Raw genomic sequence first — 21,374 nt, 5'->3', positions numbered from 1 at the left:
CAGGGCCTTAGAGTCATGGCTCTCTCCCTGGTCATTCAGAAGGCAAGTAAGATATTCCATACACTTTCTTTCTTTTTTTTTTTTTATTGTTTAAAGTATTACAAAGGGTATTACATATGTATCCATTTTATCCCCCCGCCCCATACACTTTCACTGAAATGAAAGGCAAAGATACAAGGACCCAAAGATCTAGACCAGTGGTTCTCAACCTGTGGGTCGCGACCCCTTTGGCGGTCAAACGACCCTTTCACAGGGGTTGCCTAAGACCATCCTGCATATCAGATATTTACATTATGATTCATAACAGTAGCAACATTACAGTTATGAAGTAGCAACGAAAATAATTCTATGGTTGGGTCACAACATGAGGAACTGTACTTAAAGGGCCAGAAAGTTGAGAACCACTGATCTAGACAGATAAAATGAGGACTTTACCCCAGAGCTTATAGACATACACACACACACACACACACACACACACACACACACACACACACACAGTGACAAAACTCGAGCTAACAGATATGCTGGAGTTTTGGTATGACCACTTAATACCCAGTAAGTGAAGGAGGGATTAACTGAGGAAGCCACTTCTGAGTGGAGTCTCCCAAAAAGAGTCACAGTTTTCCAAAGCAAAGAATGAAAGCGTGTTCCATCAGAGGAAATTGTGTGTGCAAAGGCACAGACTGGAAAGAGCCTGGCAGATGTGGGGACTAGCAAGGAGTTCTGCGTGGAAGGAACATCAGATGCATAGTGAATAGGGAGGAAACGGGAGGAGAATCAGGACAGTGTCAAGTGAGGGATCTAAAGAGAGAAGCAAAAGCAGCCTGCTCCCAAAGAGTCTACAAAAATTGATAAAATATTCGCACAAATGGGAGGGGTCCTTCACACAGTTTGGCAGCTGAAGCTGGGGTTACACCTGCAGCAATGCCCCCTGGTCCCATCCATACCACTCAGTGATGCTCCCGTCCCTTCATTCCTGGGCTTCCCAATGGATAGATACAGCAACCACAAGTACAACCACCTCTTCAAAATTATCCTGATTAAAGATTCTGGTGTTGAAAAGAGTCATCTCCTGCCTCAATTTACTTGAAATGAGTTTAATCTCAAAACCAAGAGCACCACTGGAGTAAATTTTCAACAAGAAGCATCCAGGTTGATGGAAAACAATCAAGTTACAGATATGGGACACAGCAGGGCAAAAAGGATACCGAGCTAGAACATCAACATACTATCGTGGGGCTGTATGTGCCTTATTGGTTTATGGCAGTGATTTTCATCCTTTTTCGTCTCATAGCACGCATAAACTAATTACTAAAGTTCTGTGGCACACCGAAATATATATTATACTTTTTGCCCATCTGGAAAAAAAAATAGGCATAATTTTTATTCATTCACAATTGATGTCTATTGTCATGTTGGCTGTTGTCACTTTTTTGTTTGACAATCTGAGGGAAAAAGGTCAATGCCTCAGACTAAATAGTCAGGTATTGAATGTTTTAAAAATTCTTGCGGCACATCGGTTGAAAATCGCTGGCTTATGACATTGTTAAACATCTCAAATACGAAAATGTAGAGCAATGGCTGAAAGAACTGAAAGGTCATGCCGATAGTAACATTGTTATCATGCTTGTGGGCAATAAGAGTGATTTGTATTACCTCAGGACAGTTCCTACAGATGAAGCAAGACCTTTTGCAGAAAAGAATGGCTTGTCATTCTTTGAGCCATCAGCTCTTGTCTCTACCAATGTAGAAGCTGCTTTTCAGACAATTCTGATGGAGATATGTCGCATTGTTTCCCAGAAGCGAATGTCAGACAGATGTGAAAATGACGTTTCCAAGCAACACTGTGGTTCCCATTCATGTTCCACCAACCACCGAAAATAAGCCAAAGGTGTGATGCTTTCAAAACATGAGACGTTTCTCTTCTCCCCTAGAAGGCTGTGTATGGTCCATTTCCCGGGTCTGAGGTTTAAATATATTTGTAATTCTTGTGGTCACTCTTGTGTTTTATTATTTCCTCGTACTTTACAAATTTTCCATGACTTAAAGTCTTTTGATTTTAGCTTTTTTTTTTTTTTTTTCACGCTATGGTTTCACCAGCCTTGGTTTAATAAACTGACTGTTTGGATTCCTCAATTATTGTTTACTTTTCATCATGGAAGCCTGTCGCTATAGGACATAACAGAACTTGATCATTTGAAGCTCAGACCTGTTGGTCTTGATTAAATCAAACTAAAACTTTGAGAAATAAGCTATCATTTAGCCGACAGAGCAGCTTTTCATGAGCAGCTTATAATTCACACACTTTTTCGCAGTGCAGAGCTTGAAACTTTCCCATTATTCTGGAAGTCACTTTCTAGAACGCCTTAATAGGGTTGTGGCATTCAGTAAATTTTGTTTTTGATTTTTGTAAGCATCAACGTTGATTTGAGGGGCCTCTTTTTGCTGGACAAGAGTTATCTTAATAAACACAAGAGGCTGTTAAAAAAAGACATATACATAAATAATTATAACACATGATGCATTGCTCCAGTGCTTTTCAGATGATCAAAGGAAGTGCAGGGCAGCTCAGAGAAGAGAGCTTCCCACTGGAGGTTGGAGACTATATCACTAATTAGTCAGGCAGGGTGAGAATTGGTCCTTTTGAACTTTAAGGATCCAAGCAGAAGTTAAAAATATAATTACCCAGTCATGTTCTTTTTGGATATTATCTTTAACTTAATGGACCGGATCCTAAATCTCACTGCACTGCCCAGTAGGGTGCACATTCCCATGACATAGCATGCTTGTTTTGTTCACTCTTCTGTCGTGCCTACAACAATGCCTGGCCCCCTAGTAGATGCCAAATAAATATTTGTGGAATCAGTATTCTAAATGATGTGCTTTTACCATGGCAACCACATGTTGGTAGATATTTTCAGTGTTTTAAAAATATTCTGTCCCTTAGTTGCCATTAGCACAACTGTATATGTCATGCATCTGGAGTCCTGACTTTAAAAATATGGTAACAAAACCCAGATATACAACATAGGAAAGCTTCATTCTCTCATTTTCAAAACCTCTCCCTGTGCCAGCTGGAGTGTTTGTGAGGGAGGTGGGAAGGGAATGTGGTTTTGTGGAGACCACACAATTTCTGGGCTGGAAGCCTCAGCCACACCCTTCTGCATGGTTGGCTGCTCACATGGTCTCAGACAAGGGCAGTCCCTTCGTCTGGTCCTTTGCCCACTAAACACGCAGGCTTCAGGGGTCTTGGATGAAAGTCTATTAGCATCTTGGAAAGGATGTAGTTGGGGTGCTTGTGGCCTTGCTTGGGTCTTTCCAAACAAGTTTCTGGCTGCTCTGTTGGAAGAGGAAAACTTCGACATCTGCAGAGATGAAAGAGTGTGTTGTTTCACAAACTTAGCATCTGCCCAACACTCCCTGGAATGTAACATTTAATGTGCTTAATTATCACTGTCAAGTGGATCATCAGTGAAAATCATTATCAACCCTATATGTTCTTCATCTTTCCTTTTCTTTTTTTCTTTCCTTTTTTAGTCATTCCATTTCATTTAGTTGTAGGTTAGATGTCAAAATTATTGGGTGCACATAGATTTTTTTTTTTAGTTGAAAAAGAGGCTTGCATTGTATTCTGATTTTCCACAGCCTATCTTTCTCTCCTTGAAAATTTTGTATTCCATTTGTTTTTTGGTGGTTGTTTTTTATCTCCACGAGGAAAGGAAAGGAAGAGAGAAATAGAAATATCAATAAGAAAGAATTATTGATTGACTGCCTCCTGAATACCCCTTACTAGGGATTGAGCCTGCAATCTGGGCATGTGCCCTGACCGAGAATTGAACTGTGACCTCCTAGTTCATTGGTTGATGCTCAACCAGTGAGCCACACTGGCTGGGCGGATCCCATTTGTATTTAGAAAACAATAGAGAAGGCTGACTTTCTGAATGGTTTCACCATTCTCCAAATAAAAACTTTTAGAATGATCTCCATTTCTCTTAGCACTCCATTCTTGAGTTCTCTCAGTTCTACCCCAAAATTATTCTTATGTGTATCTCCTCTTGTCTGGCATCTTTATTGAAACTCGCAGTCTGGATTATTCTAACAGCCTCTTAATTGATCTCCCTGGCTGCAAGATCCCCTCACCAGACCAGCCTTTGCACTGCTCCCTAGCCCACAAGTTAGACTGAGACTCTCCTCTAACACCACAAGCGGCTCCGCATCACACAGGAAATAAAACACACATCCTTCACATGCTATTCAAGACCAGGTTGAGTCTTGACAATGCTTTAGCAGCCAACCTTTGGAAATGAAAAATAAATAAAAGGAAAATAAATTTATAAAATAAACTAGATATATTACCTGAAAACTGTTCTCCAAAAATTCACTGCAAAAATAATGTGGCCCTGGCTGGCGTGGCTCGGTTGGTTGGAGTGCATGTAGTCCCATACACTGAAAGGTTTGGGGTTCAATTCCCAGTCAAGGCCCAGGTTGTTTGATCCCTAGTCAAGGTGCGTACTAGAGGTAACCAATTGATATTTCACTCTCACATTGATGTCTCTCTCTCTCTCTCTCTCTCAAATAAATAGAAGCATGTCCTTGGTGAGGATTAAAAAATAATAATAATGTTTGTGTGGGTATGTATATATACATGTAGATAGATAGGTACATGTAGACAGGCAGTTAGACAGGCATGAGCAGAGCAAGGATGATGGGCCAGATACAGAAGGTCACCAAGTTGGAAAGTCCCTGGTGTCTAGCAATGGGCAAAACTAGGAAAACAAGGACCTCTCCCCTAGTGTGACCTTTCCTCCCCTAGCATACTGATGGTCATGCGGTTTAAATCTCCTGACTTTCTTATCTCTGGTCATGCATTTCAGACCCTGCCCTAACCTTTCCTCCCCTGGATGTCACTAGTCATGAGGTAGACCCCTTTGGAGGAAGAACAAGGGGCTAAAGAGCAGCCTCATATGACTCCCATGCGGGCCCTTGCACAACCTCCCTCAAGCATTAACCTCTAGGGATCACATCTAGGCCTCAGTTGTGTTTCAGCTTCAGGCCCAGAAAAGCAGCAAAATCAGACCAGTGATGCATGACTGATATCAGGACCAGCTGCAATGACTAATGACCCCATGGAGCCGACTAGTCAGTGGGGACCATGACCCTGAAAGGACACACACCTGGAAAGCTGGTGAATATTCTATTGAGATCCTCTCGTGGGACCTCCCCTAAAATCCCCAGCCATAAAAGCCCTTAGGAAGGAGGGTCCAGGGCACTCTCCTTCTTGGGAACATGCCTGAGCCTTTCTCATCTCCCTCTTCCCCACCAGGTGCCCTGCCTTTACCTTTCTCTTTCCTAAGCCCTTCTTTTGTCTCTGTAACTTGTTTCCTGAGCCCCTCTTCTACTTCTGTGACTTTCTAAATAAACTTTCTCTTATAGTTTGACTATTGGCTCTGAATTCTTTCTTAGCCAGAACGCAAGTACTGAGGTCACTCAACCAAGATCTGGTCTGACTCCACCAGTCTAACACCAAGTGCTGTTTTCGCTGCCAACAGATAGACGCGCGTGCACACACACACACACACACACACACAATGTTCAAAGTGGTTATTAGAGTTTCTAGGCAAGCCCACAAAAGTCTATTCAACATATAATTGTATGCAAACTACTATGCATGTGCAATTTTAAAAATTACTCAGTGATTCCAATAAATAAAACAAGAAAACCACTGACATTTTAAATAATTTTAAAAGAAATACATCTTAACTACTGGCTCTTGAGGTGACAAGATAGACAGACAACTCCATTTGTCTTAATAGCTAACATTTACTAGTGCTTCCAATGTGTCGGTCATATTCTAAGACCTTTACAAACGTAAGTATTACAAGCATTTGATCACACAACCTTATAAAATAGATATTATCCTCCATTTAAAAAACAAGGAAACTGAGACATATGGGAGCTACATAACTTGTCAAGGTCAGGGCCAGTTAACAGTGGAGGATGCACAGGAAGTGTATAACGCTGTCAGCAAGAGACTGGCTGGGACCAAGCTGGGTAGTCAGGGTTTGGTACTAGGTATGTGATGTTTTGTTGAGGTCATTTTGATGCTAGTGATATTTTGACATTCACAGTTAATTCATTTCTTTAAAGAATAAAGCATTAGCCTGGCCAGCATGGCTCAGTGGTTGAGTGTCAACTTATGAAATAGTAGGTCACGATTAGATTCCTGGTAAGGGCACATGCCCAGGTTGTGGGCTCGATCCCCAGTGTGGGGCATGCAGGAGGCAGCTGATCAATTATTCTCTCTCATCATTGATGTTTTTCTTCCTCCCTCTCTGAAATCAAAATATAAATTTTAAAAAATAAAGCATTAAATTTTCAATTTTTAAAAAATCATCATACATTTGAAACCTATATAATTTTATTAACCAGTATAACCTCAATAAATTCAATACATTGTTTTTTAAAAAGATAAGGAGTATTGCCAGACATAAATAAGTTTATTTCATACTGACAAAAAGGTTAATTCATTAAGAAGATATCCCAGTGTTAAGTGTGTTTGCATCTTCAAGCCCTGGCTGGGTGGGTCAGTTGGCTGGAGGGTCATCCCATACATCAAAGGTTGCAACTTCGATCCCGGTCAGGGCAACTGATCAGTGTTTTCTCTTCTCGCCCCTCTCCTCTCCTCTCCTCTCCTCTCCTCTCCTCTCCTCTCCTCTCCTCTCCTCGCCTCTCCTCTCCTCTCCTCTCCTCTCCTCTCCTCTCCTCTCCTCTCCTCTCCTCTCTCTCTCTCTCTCTCTCTCTCTCTCTCTCTCCTCCCACCTCTCTCTCTAAAAATCAATAAAAGCACATCCTCATTGAGGATTTTTTTTTAAAAAAAGGAACTTCAAAATTTAAAAAAAAACCATCAAGTACTCTATGCAGAAGAAATGCACCCTAACATCAGGGTAAAGTGAGGATCAGATGGGAGATGCAAGAATGGGCTGGAGTCAGAGATGTGGTGAAGACAGTGAAGCTTAGAAATGGGGTAAGGCTGTTCATTTGTTCACTTTCTATAAGCGATCGGCTTGGTATTTAGGGTCACAGAATGTCCATGGTGTCAAAATGGCCAAAACAAAATGTTCTACTTCAAAGAGGGGCTTGTAGGAGGAAGAGGTTAAGCAGTGAGTGCTAACCACAACCTGTCTTGGGCAGAAGCAGAAGGAAGCCTCCAGCCAAGTAATGGAAGGAAAGTTGCTTTCTGTTTTGGTTGTCAGAAAGGGCAAAGAATCCGAACACCACCACTTTTGCAATGGGTGAGTTTACAAAATTGCAGGAAGTGTCTGACAAGACACTTGATAGATAAGACACATCATCTTCATGCAGTACCTTTTTGCTGTGGAGTATTTCCCATCTGCAAATTGGGGTTATTTGACAAAGTGGCATCCCCTCTAGCATTATCCATGGGTCAAGACAAATGAAATATCGTGGGAAAATGGGATACAGGACCAGATTCAAACCTGGACTCCACCACTTGTCAGCTGTGTGTCTTTAGGCAAATCTCAACCTCTTTGAACCTTAGTCCCTTCATTGATTAAAAGGGAATAATAATATTCCCTAAATCTCGGGGTTGTTGTGGGCCTTAAATTGTACCTTCAACATTCAGTAAAAATTCATCAAATGGCAGGAGTGCTTATTGGGATTACAGTTGAGTATTTTTCTTTTCTGAATTTCTTGATTTTCTACCATGAACACATATTGCCTTTGTAATTAGAAACAAAAATAATACATTTATTCTCTTCACAGTGATAGTCAGAAGATGCCGTGGGATGCCGGTTGTTTTCTATACTCCAGCTTGGCTTTACTGGGGTCAGCTCACCGTGCCCGGGCCTGCAGCACTTCAGTGAGGCCGAGATCAGTGGTAGCTCAGTGCCCACTCAGTGGGAGCTCTGTTCTGTCCATTACATATTGACCCCTGTCCTGCCATTCCCGCAGTCTGCCACCCAGCTGGATGTTCCCAGCCACCCCCAGTCCTCGGGGAGTTCCATTTTCTTAACCTTCTAGTTTCACTTATTGAGCACCAAGGCCTGGAGGCACTGCCATAGATTGCAGGAGTCAAGCCTGCAGTAGGTCTTCGGAAACCAGGGAGAGTGTGGGCGAGCACATTAAATGAAGCAAAAGACTGGCAGGAAACCAGCTTCTAATCTGGAAGCTTCCCCTGGTTCTCTTCTTTTTCTTTATAAGTTTAGATTTGTGGTTCCCAGAACTGCCTTAGCAATAAGAGAAGAGATGGATGTAGGGATTTAAGTCTGAGTTACAGCGGCTCCTGAAGCATTCCAGCACCAGGAAGCATAACCAGGGCGGCTCTGTCACATTTGAGCTGCCTGGATCGCCCACCCGCTCATTCGAGGGGCCTGTTTGCACTCAAGGAGGTAGGGGAAGAGCCAAAGGGCCAGGATCTTTCTGAACCACGAGGTATGGTTCATTACTTCCTCTCAAAACCCCTCCTGCTTGCTTGTTCCTGTATCAGCAAACATGGCTGCCATCCACCCAGCTGTCTAAGTCAGAAATTGAGGAGTTGTCCTTGACCACTTCCCCTCCTTCACATCCCACATCCATTATAGATGCAATCCTACTTACTCTATTCCTTTAAAATGGCCCTCCACTGCTACCAACCTACTCTCCTGCCTCTATAACAGCTATCCCCCAATAGGAGAATTATTTGAATGTCATGTAGCCCCAGGTGACAGCTAGAGAGGATAAGGAACATGTAAGGGTCACACAGGCAGTGAGGGACAGGCAGAGCCAGAGGAAAATCCAGGCTTTCTGGTCCCAAGTCTAGCATTGCTCCTGGACACCAGCCTGCTCTATTGGGTATATTGCATTGACACCCTGATAGCTGCTAGACACAATCATTGTCTCCCTCTGGGGTTTCTCCAGTGTCACCTCTGGGGGTGGCTCCCCATTTGAGTTATGGCGTTTGTTATTTTTTGCCTGATAATTTACGTCCCCATCACTCTTGAAAGTAGAGGAGGGCATCTCTCAGGCCCCTGCTGGTCCTCTCATTCCAGCGTTCCACGAGTTGATTTTTATGTGATCTCCTCGCAAACAGCTCCTGAGCTAGTGAGGCCAACAGAAAATATGCACGTCGAGGCAAAGACTCTATGCAAGTCCAACGTTTAAAACACAAATAAATGGAAATATTTCCCTCTAGACCAAATTTATAATCTACATAGGAAAGGGAAACAGGAAAGTTGATCTGGTTGCGTTTTCAGTCCTATTACACTCCATAACTTCTTGGTACGTCGCCGCTCAGAGCTTGGTAGGTTGGTTCCCCATTGTACTCAAGATTCCAACCAATTCATATAGAGAATTCATATAATTCATATAAATGCATGCTATGGGTCAGGCATGGTAATGGGTGCTGGGATCATAGTGCTGTTTCACATAGACAGGTATTCTGCCCAAGGACATTTTATAGGCTAAGGAATCTGACCTAATCTATCATTTAGTTTCCTTTTAAAAACATTCATTTCTGGAACTCATCTTGACAAATTTTAAATACAGGATTATAGAATTATAGATTTTATGAGACATCAAGGATATATCCATTTAGCCCAGTGCCTTTCTCCCTTTAGCCAATGTGTAAATCCCTTTTACAAGACCTTTGTCAAGTGATCATGTAATCCTACTTTGGACATCTTCAACAACAGGGGATTTGCTATGTCTAAGGTGGTCTATTCTACTTATAAATAGCAGAAGGAATTAGAATGTTCTTCCCTATGTCGAACCAAAATTGGTTTCCCTAAGACCTGCATGTGTTCTGCCCCCTTGGCACACATAGGTCAAGATAGTTTTGTCTGCTCTGAGTCAGCTGTGGGCTACGTGAGAATGGTTATGATGTTCCCCAAACATTCTCTTCTCCAGACCAGACATCTCCACTTGATTCCACCTTTCTCCATAAACATGGGTTTGAGCTCCTTCTCTAGTCAAATGGCCAACAGAACTACTCCCTCCCACTCTGTGGAAACATAAAAAGAATCTTCACATAAACAATATTATTCTCTTTGAGTTTCCTATGTTATGCTCCGAGATCATGTGATCATAGAGCAAATTTCTCCCACCCCTGCAACATCCCATTACATAAGTCTGTAATAGCTTTGAAATAAGCAGGTAAACTTTATTGTTCACAAACTAGAGCTAATAATATTGAGCTTTCAGGGTTGTTGTGAGTATTAAAAGAGATAATGAATGTTGAATTAAGTATTTCAACAATATTAATGGAACATCAATCATGTATTGGACACTGTGCTGGACTCTGGGTAGGATACCATATTGAAGATGATAGAGAATACCTCTACCCTTATAAAGCTTAAAAAGATGGAATATAAGTGTCTTTTCAAGAGTCATACAGTTTGAATTGAAACCCAGGGATCCCCATAACCTAAACTGGAAGCTTAAAATTGATACCCACTGTTATGATCATCATCATGATTAACATAGATACAACCATGTCAATATCCATAAAGCCTTTAAGTGTTATAATTTCCTTATGAGAATGTGCTTTTAGAAACAGAGGAAAAACCATAGTGGTATTTCTTATGAATACTAACCATTATATTACAAATTATCTCATTTCCTCCTCCTAGAAACCCCATATTTCCCATGAATCAAGGGATTTCATAATAAATGAGCTGAGTTAACTTTTACACAGTAACTTTATTTAAATCTGGATTACTTCCCTAACTTGGTCAAATCAAATGAGAGATTCTCGTGCAAAACAGCAGCTTCATCAAGGAAGGTGCCGGCTTCCTTCCTCCTTCCATCCATCTGTCCACCAAGTCCTTTTCAGCTGTCATTTCATTCAGCACGCTAGGGATGGCAGGATGGGCTCCCAACACCAAGGCGGCTTTCAGTTCTTCCAAAAACGGTGTCTGGACTTCCTTATCATTTCACATCACAATTTTCTCAGCATTTGGTCAAGGAACTGATAAAAGTGGAAGAGTTATTTACTGTAAAACACATAGTATCTTTGCTCAATTTGAAACCACTGATCTTCCTGTTTCTCTGTTACCGTCAGATAATCCACCATGTTGGGTGGGGTGTGCATGAAACCACCACCTAAGATCTCACCAGGGGAGGGGAATGACCACAGGATGTCATCATCTGTGTCAGAAAAGTGGCAAATGTTCAGCAAATGTTCCTGTTTGCATAGCTGAGAAGATGCTCCATGTCCACCTTGCTGCTGAAACTTAAGATCTCTTTCATTAAGCCTCCTCCACTCACCCTATATGCTGACAAGACTTTTTCTTAAAAATATATTTTATTGATTTTTTTACAGAGAGGAAGGGAGAAGGATAGAGTTAGAAACATCGATGAGAGAGAAACATCGATCAGCTTGCCTCCTGCACACCCCCTACTGGGGATGTGCCCGCAACCAAGGTACATGCCCTTGACCGGAATCGAACCTGGGACCCTTCTGTCTGCAGGCCAACGCTCTATCCACTGAGCCAAACTGGTTAGGGCCTGACAAGACTTTTAATACTATCTATGACTTGGTGTATTAATCATAGTGAGATTTACTAGTATAGTGACTAATATTTATTATATACAATTAGCCCAGCATGGTACTTGGTAGGTACTGCCTCTCAGTTGATCCTCACAACAATCTTCTGGGGTAAGCATTATTCTCCTTTTCACATGAGAAAATTGGCTCAGAGAGGGCAAGTGGCTTGCTCAGAATAGTTTAATGATCCAAGTGTCAGGCTTAAGGCCCAATCCAGTGCCCATGATCTTTTAACTTCCTTGCCCCACCACCCCGTACACATGAATCCCATCCAGAATAGAGAGCGCCACACTCAGGTCGTCCTTCCTGCCCTACTTGCTCACTCCCTTCCACTGTTTGTGTCCTTGTCTATGTCCTTCATAGTATTTAAGCTCCTCTGAGGGAAAGATAATTTATTCATCTTTGTATTTCTTCCCAGAAAAGAGAACACAGTAAGGCCTCAGTAAGTGCAGTTCAGGTGAAAACACTTACACAAACCAAAATACAGTGCCATGGCGAGAATTTTTGACTTCTACTTCAAAATCACAGAAAAGCTCCTGTTTTAAAGTTAATAATGAATCACATCACTTGTAGAGCCAATGTGATAGTAGCTATGGAATGACTAAACAGTAAAACTCCCTTTTTACTTTGGTTCCAAATTGCATATCCTTTTGTTGTCCAAAGCCAGAGAGAATAAAATTCTCTCTCAGGGTAATGAGTGCACAGGAGGAAAGCTCTCCCCTTTACAGAAATTTGGCTTCCTGGGCGCAGTTGCAGACTGAGAGGCAGAGTTCCTGGCATTCTTAGTTAAGACTGGGATACCTGAAAGTATTCATTCCAAGTGGAATGGAAGAAAAATGGAACAAATGGGTGTATAGGGATCAGTAAGCCAGGAAAGAAAACAGACCGAGTTGGTAATAACACTGTACATTTACAGAGCATTTCCTATGTTCCAGGCACTTACTTCCATTATTTGTTTTCATCCTTACGACAGTCTGAGGGGTAGATACATTTTAAAGATGTAGAAAAGAATCTTAGAGAATTTAAGTAACTTGCCCAAGGCCTCATTGGTGATAAAGGTAGAGCTGAGAAAATTGAACCCATGTTTCTCTGACTCCAAAGTCTAAGCTCTTAAACATTAATGCTAATCATTAACTGCATTTGCCTAACCATGTCATCAGTTCCGTGGTAAGCAAGCTTAGAGGTAAAATATCAGAAATACTGCACATTATTTAATGTTTTTTACTTATATTTATGTAAAAGCTAAATGTATAGTTCTCATCTTATAAGATGAATGTTCTTCTAAATTAATCTTTTAGTTGGCAATATAGGTCTGGGCTAACAACTATCTCTAGATAACATACAGGGGCATCTGGACTCAGTATCTCCAAACTGACCACTTTATTCAAAAAACTGATACTCAGAGTGGGCAGACCAGATAAGCAGCAGCCGTTACCACTTGAGCCTGATGAAAATGCTGTTTGTTTCACTTATATTTGTAGAGTGGATTATGGTCTACCAGCCATGTCATATATATTATTTCATTTGCTCCTCTAAGGAAAATTATGAGCTAGGTAAGGTAAATAATATCTCTGTTATACAGATGGGGACATTCACCCAGAATTAGAAACCTAATTCTACTAAACCTACTTCTACTAAATGGTAGAAGTAGGACTCCAGTTCAGGTCCTGAGGATCTAAATCCCAAATAAATGAACCTTTTTAATCCTTCAATAGTGCAGATTGAACTATGCTCAAGACTTGACTCTATTACACATCTCCTTTGTCAAATAAGGGAACGAGGATATGTATCTCACAGGACTGTCACACAATAAAATAATGCAGGGAAAGCCCCTTCAATAAAGCAGTGAACAGAAACTATGCAGATCTTGTCCTCAAGGACCTTGTATTCTGGACTTAGGAGGTGAGGAGTGAAACACAATTAATAATCAAGTTGCAGTAATAGTGTTATGAAGGAAGAATACAGAGCATTATGCAAGTACTCAGTAGGTTGAGCTAAGCTCCTGTGTGGCTGAGGGAAGGCCTCCCTAGGCAGTGACAGCTAAACTGAGATCTGAAGGATGAGTGGCAATTAACTAGGTGAGGTGGGAGGAATGGGTGTGGGTCATCATTGGTGAGGAAGTCTGATGCCTTGAGGAATAAAGAAATGACTGTGTGCCTGGAGTGTAAGGGGCTCCAGGAAAAAAGGTATGAAAGGATGCTGGTATGAAAGTCAAGTTAAAATATTTGAATTTGATCCTAAGGGCAACAGGAAGTGATCAAAGGGCTTTAGGCAGGTGCCCACTTCTCCTTTCAGGATCTAGGATAAGCCACCTTTGCTCCAGCCACCTAATATAGTTTCTGTTCCCTCTATGCAAGAATTAGCCTCCAAATTTTAAAAGGACGTTGAAAACCAGTGTACACATTTCTGGAAAGTTTGTTTATCCATTATTTGAGTTGAGCAAACATTTATCAAGCATCAATCATGTAAATACTGGGTGCTGGGGATACAGAGGTGGCTAAGATAGAGGCCCTGTACATTAAGAGCCCACGGTTTGGGGTACAGGTAGACCAGAAGAATAAATAAGTAATCACAATAAAGTAGGATATATTACAAGAGAAGAATTACAGGAAGGGATTAGCTCACAGAGCCTAGGGTTAGGTGAAATTTTTAGAAGAGGCGATTGGCCCCATAGTGTGTGCTCAATACATGTTGTAAAAATAACAGTTTAAGCAGAGTCTTCCCCCCACCCCAACTTTATTGAGATGTAACTGACATGTAACAATGTGTGAATATGAACTGTACCATATGTTGATTTGATATACTTATATATTCAAATGATTACCACCATAACATTATTGAGCTGAGTCTTAAAGGATGAGGGGAAGTGTACCAGGGAATGAACAAGATTAAAAATACCATGAAAGTGGTCTTGAGATTAGTTTATCAGAAGTCAACTGAATGGGCTGAAAGGGAGAGATTATAGGTGAGAAGTAAAAACCTGGGGCAGTAACCCCGTGAAAGATGAAGAGGACTTGATATTCATTCAACAGTACTCCTGACTGTACTCAGTTTGCCTGGCACTGAGTTGCACTTGGTGGTACAGTGTCTGGCTTGAATCTCTCCCTGAATGGATGTCTGTTCTCCTTCATAGGAGCAGAGACCATCTACTAAAATCCTTACAGCACTTAAATTCTATATTCTGTACCCCATGTGCACGTATCAAAAGTCAAGTTGACAACTGGATTCACCCAGCTGTAGTGGGAGTGAGGCGTCCTGAAAAGGGGAAGAAGGAGAAGACTTTCCCTCTACTCTGTACCACAGGCACTCTTCCTCCCATAAGAGAGTAGGCAGATCTCTCTCTCTCTTTCTCTCTCTCTCTCTCTCTCTCTCTCTCTCTCTCTCTCTCTCCAACTGGGGATTAAACTCGGTATGTGCCCTGACAGAGAATTGAACCCACCACTTTTTGGTGTACAGGACTATGCTCCAACCAACTGAGCCACATTGGCCAGGGCAATAGGCAGATCTTAAACTCAGCCAAACCTGCGTGTTATCCGTCCCTTCCAAAGCCTGGTATGTCTTTTTCTTTCTCAGTTGCACCTACTTACCTTAGCTGGAAACCTCAAGATAATACTGGAAGCCAAAGACAAACTATGGGGGAGAAGGGGTCATTTTTTAGGCTACTAAGTGGTAGAACTGGGACTACAGTTCAGGTTCTGAGGATCTAAATCCCAAATAAATGAACATCTATTCCTTTTAATCCCCTTTCCTCCAGTATCTTCAAAAGAGTTTTTCCTTTCATTCACTCATAGAAAGAAGCAGGTGATCCTAAGATCCAGCAATGCCACTTCTCTAAATCTACTCTAGAGACATATGTACACAAAGAACAATGGATAAACGTATTCTTCCTACAAGAGAGGAAAAATGGAAACAGCCTAAATAAAAACAGTCAATTAATACAATACATGCTAAATAAACCATAGCATATTCATAACACAGGATACTGTGCAACAGCTAAAATTATAAGCATTAATACAGAAAGCACTCCAAGACTAATTGCTTAGTGGGTAAGGCAATTTGAAGAATGTTAGGTATTATATTATATCATTGATGTGAAAAATAACTAATGACAAGAGGACAACCTCGAACAGTGATTTGTTTCCTGTGGCTACATACAGAAGCATTAAATGCATAGAAACTGGTAATAGCAATTACCTCTGACAAGGTGGGAAGAGAACTGGGGCTGGAAATGATGGTCTAAAAGAATCAATCCTGGTACTATCTATTTGGCAAAGTTTATTAAAAACAATGCTGTTCATTTTTATATTCACAGATGTAAATTAGTAATTTATACTTCCATTTAAAAGGAAGTAGATACTGACCTAGCCAGTTTGGCTCAGTAGGGTCTGAAGGGTCCCGGGTTCGATTCCTGACAAGGGCACATACCTCGGTTTACAGGCTCGATCCCTGGCCCTGGTTGGGGTGTGCTCAGGAAGCAACCAATCGATGTCTCTCTCTCACATTGATGTTTCTCTCTCACTCTGTCTCACACCTTCCCTTCCACTCTCTCTAAAAATCAATGGAAAAATATCCTTGGGTGAGGAGTAACAAAAAGAGGAAAAAAAGAAGGTACTAATTATTATGTTCTGAATTATTCCATTTTTAAAAAATAAATATATGCATAAAAAGGTTTGAGATAATTTTATATTAAAAGTTCACAGTTGTTTCTACATCAATGGGGCTCTAGTTGTGTTTTCTTTTCCTCTTTATTTCTTAATTTTTCTATTAGGAATGAATAATAGGAGAAATTATATTTTAAATAAAATGATATGAGGAAACTAAGCTAGGAATAATGAAAGAGAGAAAGGTAAGAGGAAGAAATGCATAGTGGCAGAGAATAATGTAGGGAAGAGATGTTATTGGGATTTTTTAAAAGAGATTTTTTTTATTTTCCATAGAGTTGAGGGGAAAAATATTTTTGTTCTCAGAGTTTTTCAGGATAATTTCCAGGCCATCAAGTTCCTAACCATAACCAAAGATGATGATTTTACAAGCAAGCCAATATAAACATAGTAAATGTTTATACTTCTATATTAATAACATGACATTGGAACTGCACAAGTTCTTTCACATTGGCTCTATTTTATTTTTCTAAAAAATTTCCATTCGAGTCCCCTTTAAAAATATAACACCTCCACCGCCACTCCATGGCTTTAAATTTCAAGAAAAGGCATGACTAGATGAACAGAGCAACATTTAGGAGTGGACCACGGAGTGCAGGAACGGAGGGAGGTGGGAGGAAGAAAGGTAAGCATTTGGGCAGGAACTGGAGGGGAAGACTTTTTGCAGGACTACTTTAGTGTGTATTCGGGTCATCTGGGGATCTTGTGCAAATGCAGATTTTGATGCAGCACGTCTGGGCGGGACTCCCAGGTGACACCCATTCTGCTGGTCCATGGACAACTTTGAGCAACAGGTCTCAGTCGGGGAATTTGCTCTTCCACTCTGGCCCAACTGCATTTCCCTTTAGAAACCTCTGGCTGCGATAACCTCTTTCTTTCTAATCTAATGTTTCCTTTCCATCAAAATACCAAATACTAGAAACTTTTCAGAAAGTCATTTTACCACATTACAAGGTCTAGTTCAAGGCCCTAGGCATGGAAGTGAGTGAAATGGGAAACAGAATATGGACTGGGCAGGAGCTCCAGATGTTATTTGGTATCTAGGGCGTGGTATTCTGGAAAAAGCCCTGGACTGGTTGTCAGAAGACCTGGTTTCATTAACTAGCTGTGTGCCTTTGTGCCGGTCTTCTCTCTGGTTCTGTTTCCTTTTCTGCCAAATCAAAGAAATGGTCTGCATGGCTTCTAAAATCTTTTCGGCTCAGACACTGGAGGAATCTCTAAGGAGAACCCGTATCAGCAGGCAGGGAAGGAAAGAACAATGTGCCGCCACACACTTGGCTGCCAAGGATCGTGAGCACGTGATATAATGATGGAGGAATTTTCCCTTGTCTGCCCAGACGCAAAAATGTTAGAGTGAGAGACTGGGAAACTTGCCTGGTATGAAATCCTAGTACCACGACTTCCTGGTCTTGGCAATTTAAAGTCTTGGGAATCTGTCCCAGCCCCTGTAAAATAAGGCAGACTGTGTTAACAGGCTCTCTAAGAACCTCAGTGTGGCTCTGGCAGCTTTCAGATGCAAAGGTCCTCAATCCTTGGGGCCACCCCCAGGTTCCACCTCATTCCCTTACACTGATCCCCAGCCAAATTCTGAAGCCTCTTGAGCTTAGGGTCCCAGCCAAATGGCCCTACTGCTTTCCTGTTTGGGAAAGCCTCCAATTCCCGGCCAGAGGCCAAATCCAACTTTCGTAGCAACTCAACTCTTCTCTCAACAGCAACCGCAGGACCCTGAGTCTTCCAGACACTGCAGACTCTATTCAGGCCTGGAGCAGCCAAGCCCAAGGGAATTGGGCAGGGCAGACAGTGACACGTCTCTACATTTATGATAGTCCTGTCCTTAATGTGGGGATCAGCCCCCAGTTTGATAAGCACAGGATGGGCAAGGGACCTGCTACGGTGAGATTACCCAGACTCTGAGGCAATCTCCACCTCACACCTCAACAGATCTGTACTCCTGTGGCTTTTTTAGCAAAGACTCTTAAGTCGCCTAAAAGCATGCCAGCTTCAGGAAGCTTCCTGTGGTTTGCCTAAGCCCGTGGTCAGTAAACTAGAGCTCGCGAGCCACATGCAGCTCTTTGGCCCCTTGAGTGTGGCTCTTCCTAAGCCTTAGGAGCACCCTAATTAAGTTGATAACAATGTACCTACCTATATAGTTTAAGTTTAAAAAATTTGGCTCTCAAAAGACATTTCAATTGTTGTACTGTTGATATTTGGTTCTGTTGACTAATGAGTTTGCTGACCACTGCGCAAACCAGGAAGAGTAGCCAGACTCCAACCATGTTCCTGAGATTCCTGTCTCCCAGCTGACACTCACTCAGGGCCTGGCCTCCTGACATACCCACTTGGGATACAGTGACCTGCGGGCGGCAGGAGTTATTTTTCCCTCCACCCCCGGCCTCGGCCGACTGACTGGTGGGGCTGGCTGTACAAAGGCTGCTTTTATAATGTGCTTCCTTGGTATTTTTGGTGTCTGGAAAGGGCCTCCTTTCCTCTCACAGTTAATTAGCAGCATCAGAGCATTTCCCTTTCCTCAACAGAAAGTCTGTTCCCGCTCCTGAGGCCAGGCAGAGGTGGCAGGTGTGGCTACATGCTCCGGGAGGTTAACCTCAAACTCAAAACTTAGAGCCCTACATGGTAAGAAGCAACGTGAAATGCAGTGTGAGCTTCCATCTGGGCAGAGTCGGCAAGCAGACACAGGTCCCTGGCAAGCCAGGGGGTTGTTTTCTAGCCTCTGGATCAGGTGAGGGGGCAAGAGAGGGGGGTGGGGAACCAATGTGTGTTTGACACGTTTGTGAATTGTTCCTACAACAAAGGCTTTTTTGAAAACAACAGAGTGGAGCTTTATATGTTTGAGTGAGAAGCACACAGAAGAACCTATTGTCAGGAGGAAAGATTGCATGAGTAATTGTGCATGAGCTCAGTCTTCCCAGATGAAATGTTAGGCGTATTAAGGGTAATTGTGGACATTCCAATGTTTTCACTTGGGAAGTGGGGGAAGGGACTCCTGGGAGGTGAGGAGGCAGGTTGTCTAGCAAGACAAAGAAGGCAGGAATCTGAAAAGCTCTTCCCCCCCTTTTCCTTGCTGGGTCCCATTCTTCCTGTAGGAGGTGGTACCTGAATTGAGATACCACCTCCTACAGGAAGCCCTCCTGCCCCTTCCTCCTGCCCCCACCTCCCACTTTAGGTGTTATTGTACATATCTTCTGTCTTTTCATTATTTACTACACTGTGATGGTACTGAGAGGCTGTAGAACAGTGTGCATGGTCTCCGTGGCCAGACTCCACCAGCTCCTAAGTGTATACCATAACCTTGACAAAATTGCTTATCCTCTATGGACCTCAGTTTCTTCATCTATAAATGGGAGTAATACCTACCTTCCAGGGTTGTTGAGAGGATTAAATAGGTTAACACATATAAGGCACATAGTACAATGCTTGACATGTAATATCCACTCAATACATATTAGCAATTATTATTTTTATTTGTATCCTCAGTGGTTAGCACAGTTTGTAATATATCATGGATCGGTGGTTTTTCCACCTTCATATGCATCATTATTGCTTGAGGTGAGGAGCTTTAAAAATACATGGGCCTAGGCTCCACTGCTCTCGGAGTGAAATCTGGTCATAGCATTTTGAAAAAATTCCCAGCTGGTTTTATTATGCAGCCAATGTCATAGGTGCTCAGTGAATATTTGTTGAATGAAACAAATGAGTTCAAAATGAACAAACTCAGGTGATCCCATCCTTAGGAATATCGATGTAATTCTGTCCCCCAGAAAGTTGCCTCTTCCTGGGGCAGGCTTAAAGAGAATAATATGACGGTGAATATAGTGGAATACAGGACAGAATTATAATTCTAGGAATCTCAAGATATTGCAACACTGGAGAAATAAAAAGAAAAACATTTAGCTAGAGCTAATATTAGAGATCAGTGGTATTTCCTCTTGTTCTCCCTTCTGTTTAGGTGGACTTATTGCTCAGAGAGTTGCCATAACAACTCTAGCCAGAAGCTGAACTTTGACCTTTCCTCCAGTTTTAATTTTGATTTGCAACCCAACCTTTCATTTCAGTGGACATAATAAAACATGTAAAGACCTCAAGTAAAGCATTTGTGCCACTCTAATATATAATTATGTGCATGATAATAACATAATTGTAATTAACTTCTTTACCTAGTTGGTTTACAAAATTTAAACAGACTGCTGCTTATAGAACACTAGAGGCCCAGTGCACGACATTCGTGCACTGAGGGGGGGGGGTGTTTCCTCAGCCCGGCCTGCGCCCTCTCACAGTCTGGGACCCCTCGGAGGATGTCTGCCTGCTGCTGCGCTTGCCAGCTGTGAGCCTAGCTTCTAGCTGAGTGGCGCTCCCCCATGGGAACGTTCTGACCACCAGGGGGCAGCTCCTGTGTTGAGTGTCTATATACCCTGGTGGTCAGTGTAAGTCATAGCTACTGGTCGATTTGCATATTAGGGTTTTATTATATAGGATTATCAGGGACCTCACAATAAAAATGAAATAAAAAAAACTACAGCTAGTGCCCCTACTTTCAAGAAACTTATATATTAATGGAGGAAGTAAAGATAAACAAATATAACAGAAATTTTTGAACAGTGTATGGAAGTATGAAGTGGCCTTTGGAGTCAGCCTTTAAGTCTATTTCTTATTCTCTGTATGACATCAATTAACTCAATTAATCTCCTGAGTTTTGGCTTCCTCATTGACCGAATGTGGATTTTGATGCCTCAGTCACAGGATTGTTGTGAGGTTTCAAATCAATAATATATGTAAGTGCCTGGCACTTGTTATTAAATGAAATTATTTTAATTAAAAAAGAAGCCATACTTGCGGACTGAAAGGTCCCAGGTTCGATTCCGGTCAAGGGCATGTACCTGGGTTGCGGGCACATCCCCAGTGGGAGATGTGCAGGAGGCAGCTGATCGATGTTTCTCTCTCATCGATGTTTCTAACGCTCTATCTCTCTCCCTTCCTCTCTGTAAAAAATCAATAAAATATATTTAAAAAAAAAAAAAAAAAAAAAAGAAGCCATATTCCAGCAGCACACTTTGTTGTCAGAAATTTCATTATCAAGAGGAGAGATAATATGGACAAGGAGGAAGCAAATCAAGATGGAGGACTAAGCACAAACATATGCCTGCCCTTCCACC

General features: G+C 41.8%; 1 long non-coding RNA gene and 1 pseudogene across 2 annotated transcripts in view; one reads left to right on the top strand and one right to left on the bottom strand.

Moving 5' to 3' along the window:
- Positions 1–552: 552 nt before the first annotated feature.
- Positions 553–2,078, top strand: LOC132240707 (ras-related protein Rab-11A-like; annotated as a pseudogene).
- An 8,079-nt stretch (positions 2,079–10,157) lies between these two features.
- Positions 10,158–21,374, bottom strand: part of LOC132240710 (uncharacterized) — a 103,436-nt gene continuing 92,219 nt past the window's right edge. Inside the window, exon 3 of one of the 2 annotated variants that reach the window (XR_009454386.1) lies at positions 10,158–10,966. This is a non-coding gene — a long non-coding RNA (uncharacterized LOC132240710). Of the gene's footprint in view, positions 10,967–16,282; positions 17,652–21,374 lie in introns of those variants that run through there. The other variant, XR_009454388.1, reaches the window with a different exon arrangement.

This window comes from Myotis daubentonii, chromosome 9, assembly GCF_963259705.1.
Source record: "Myotis daubentonii chromosome 9, mMyoDau2.1, whole genome shotgun sequence".
NCBI lineage: Eukaryota > Metazoa > Chordata > Mammalia > Chiroptera > Vespertilionidae > Myotis > Myotis daubentonii.
The sequence above is the reverse complement of the archived record's forward strand: the minus strand, read 5'-3'. Positions and strand labels throughout refer to the sequence as shown.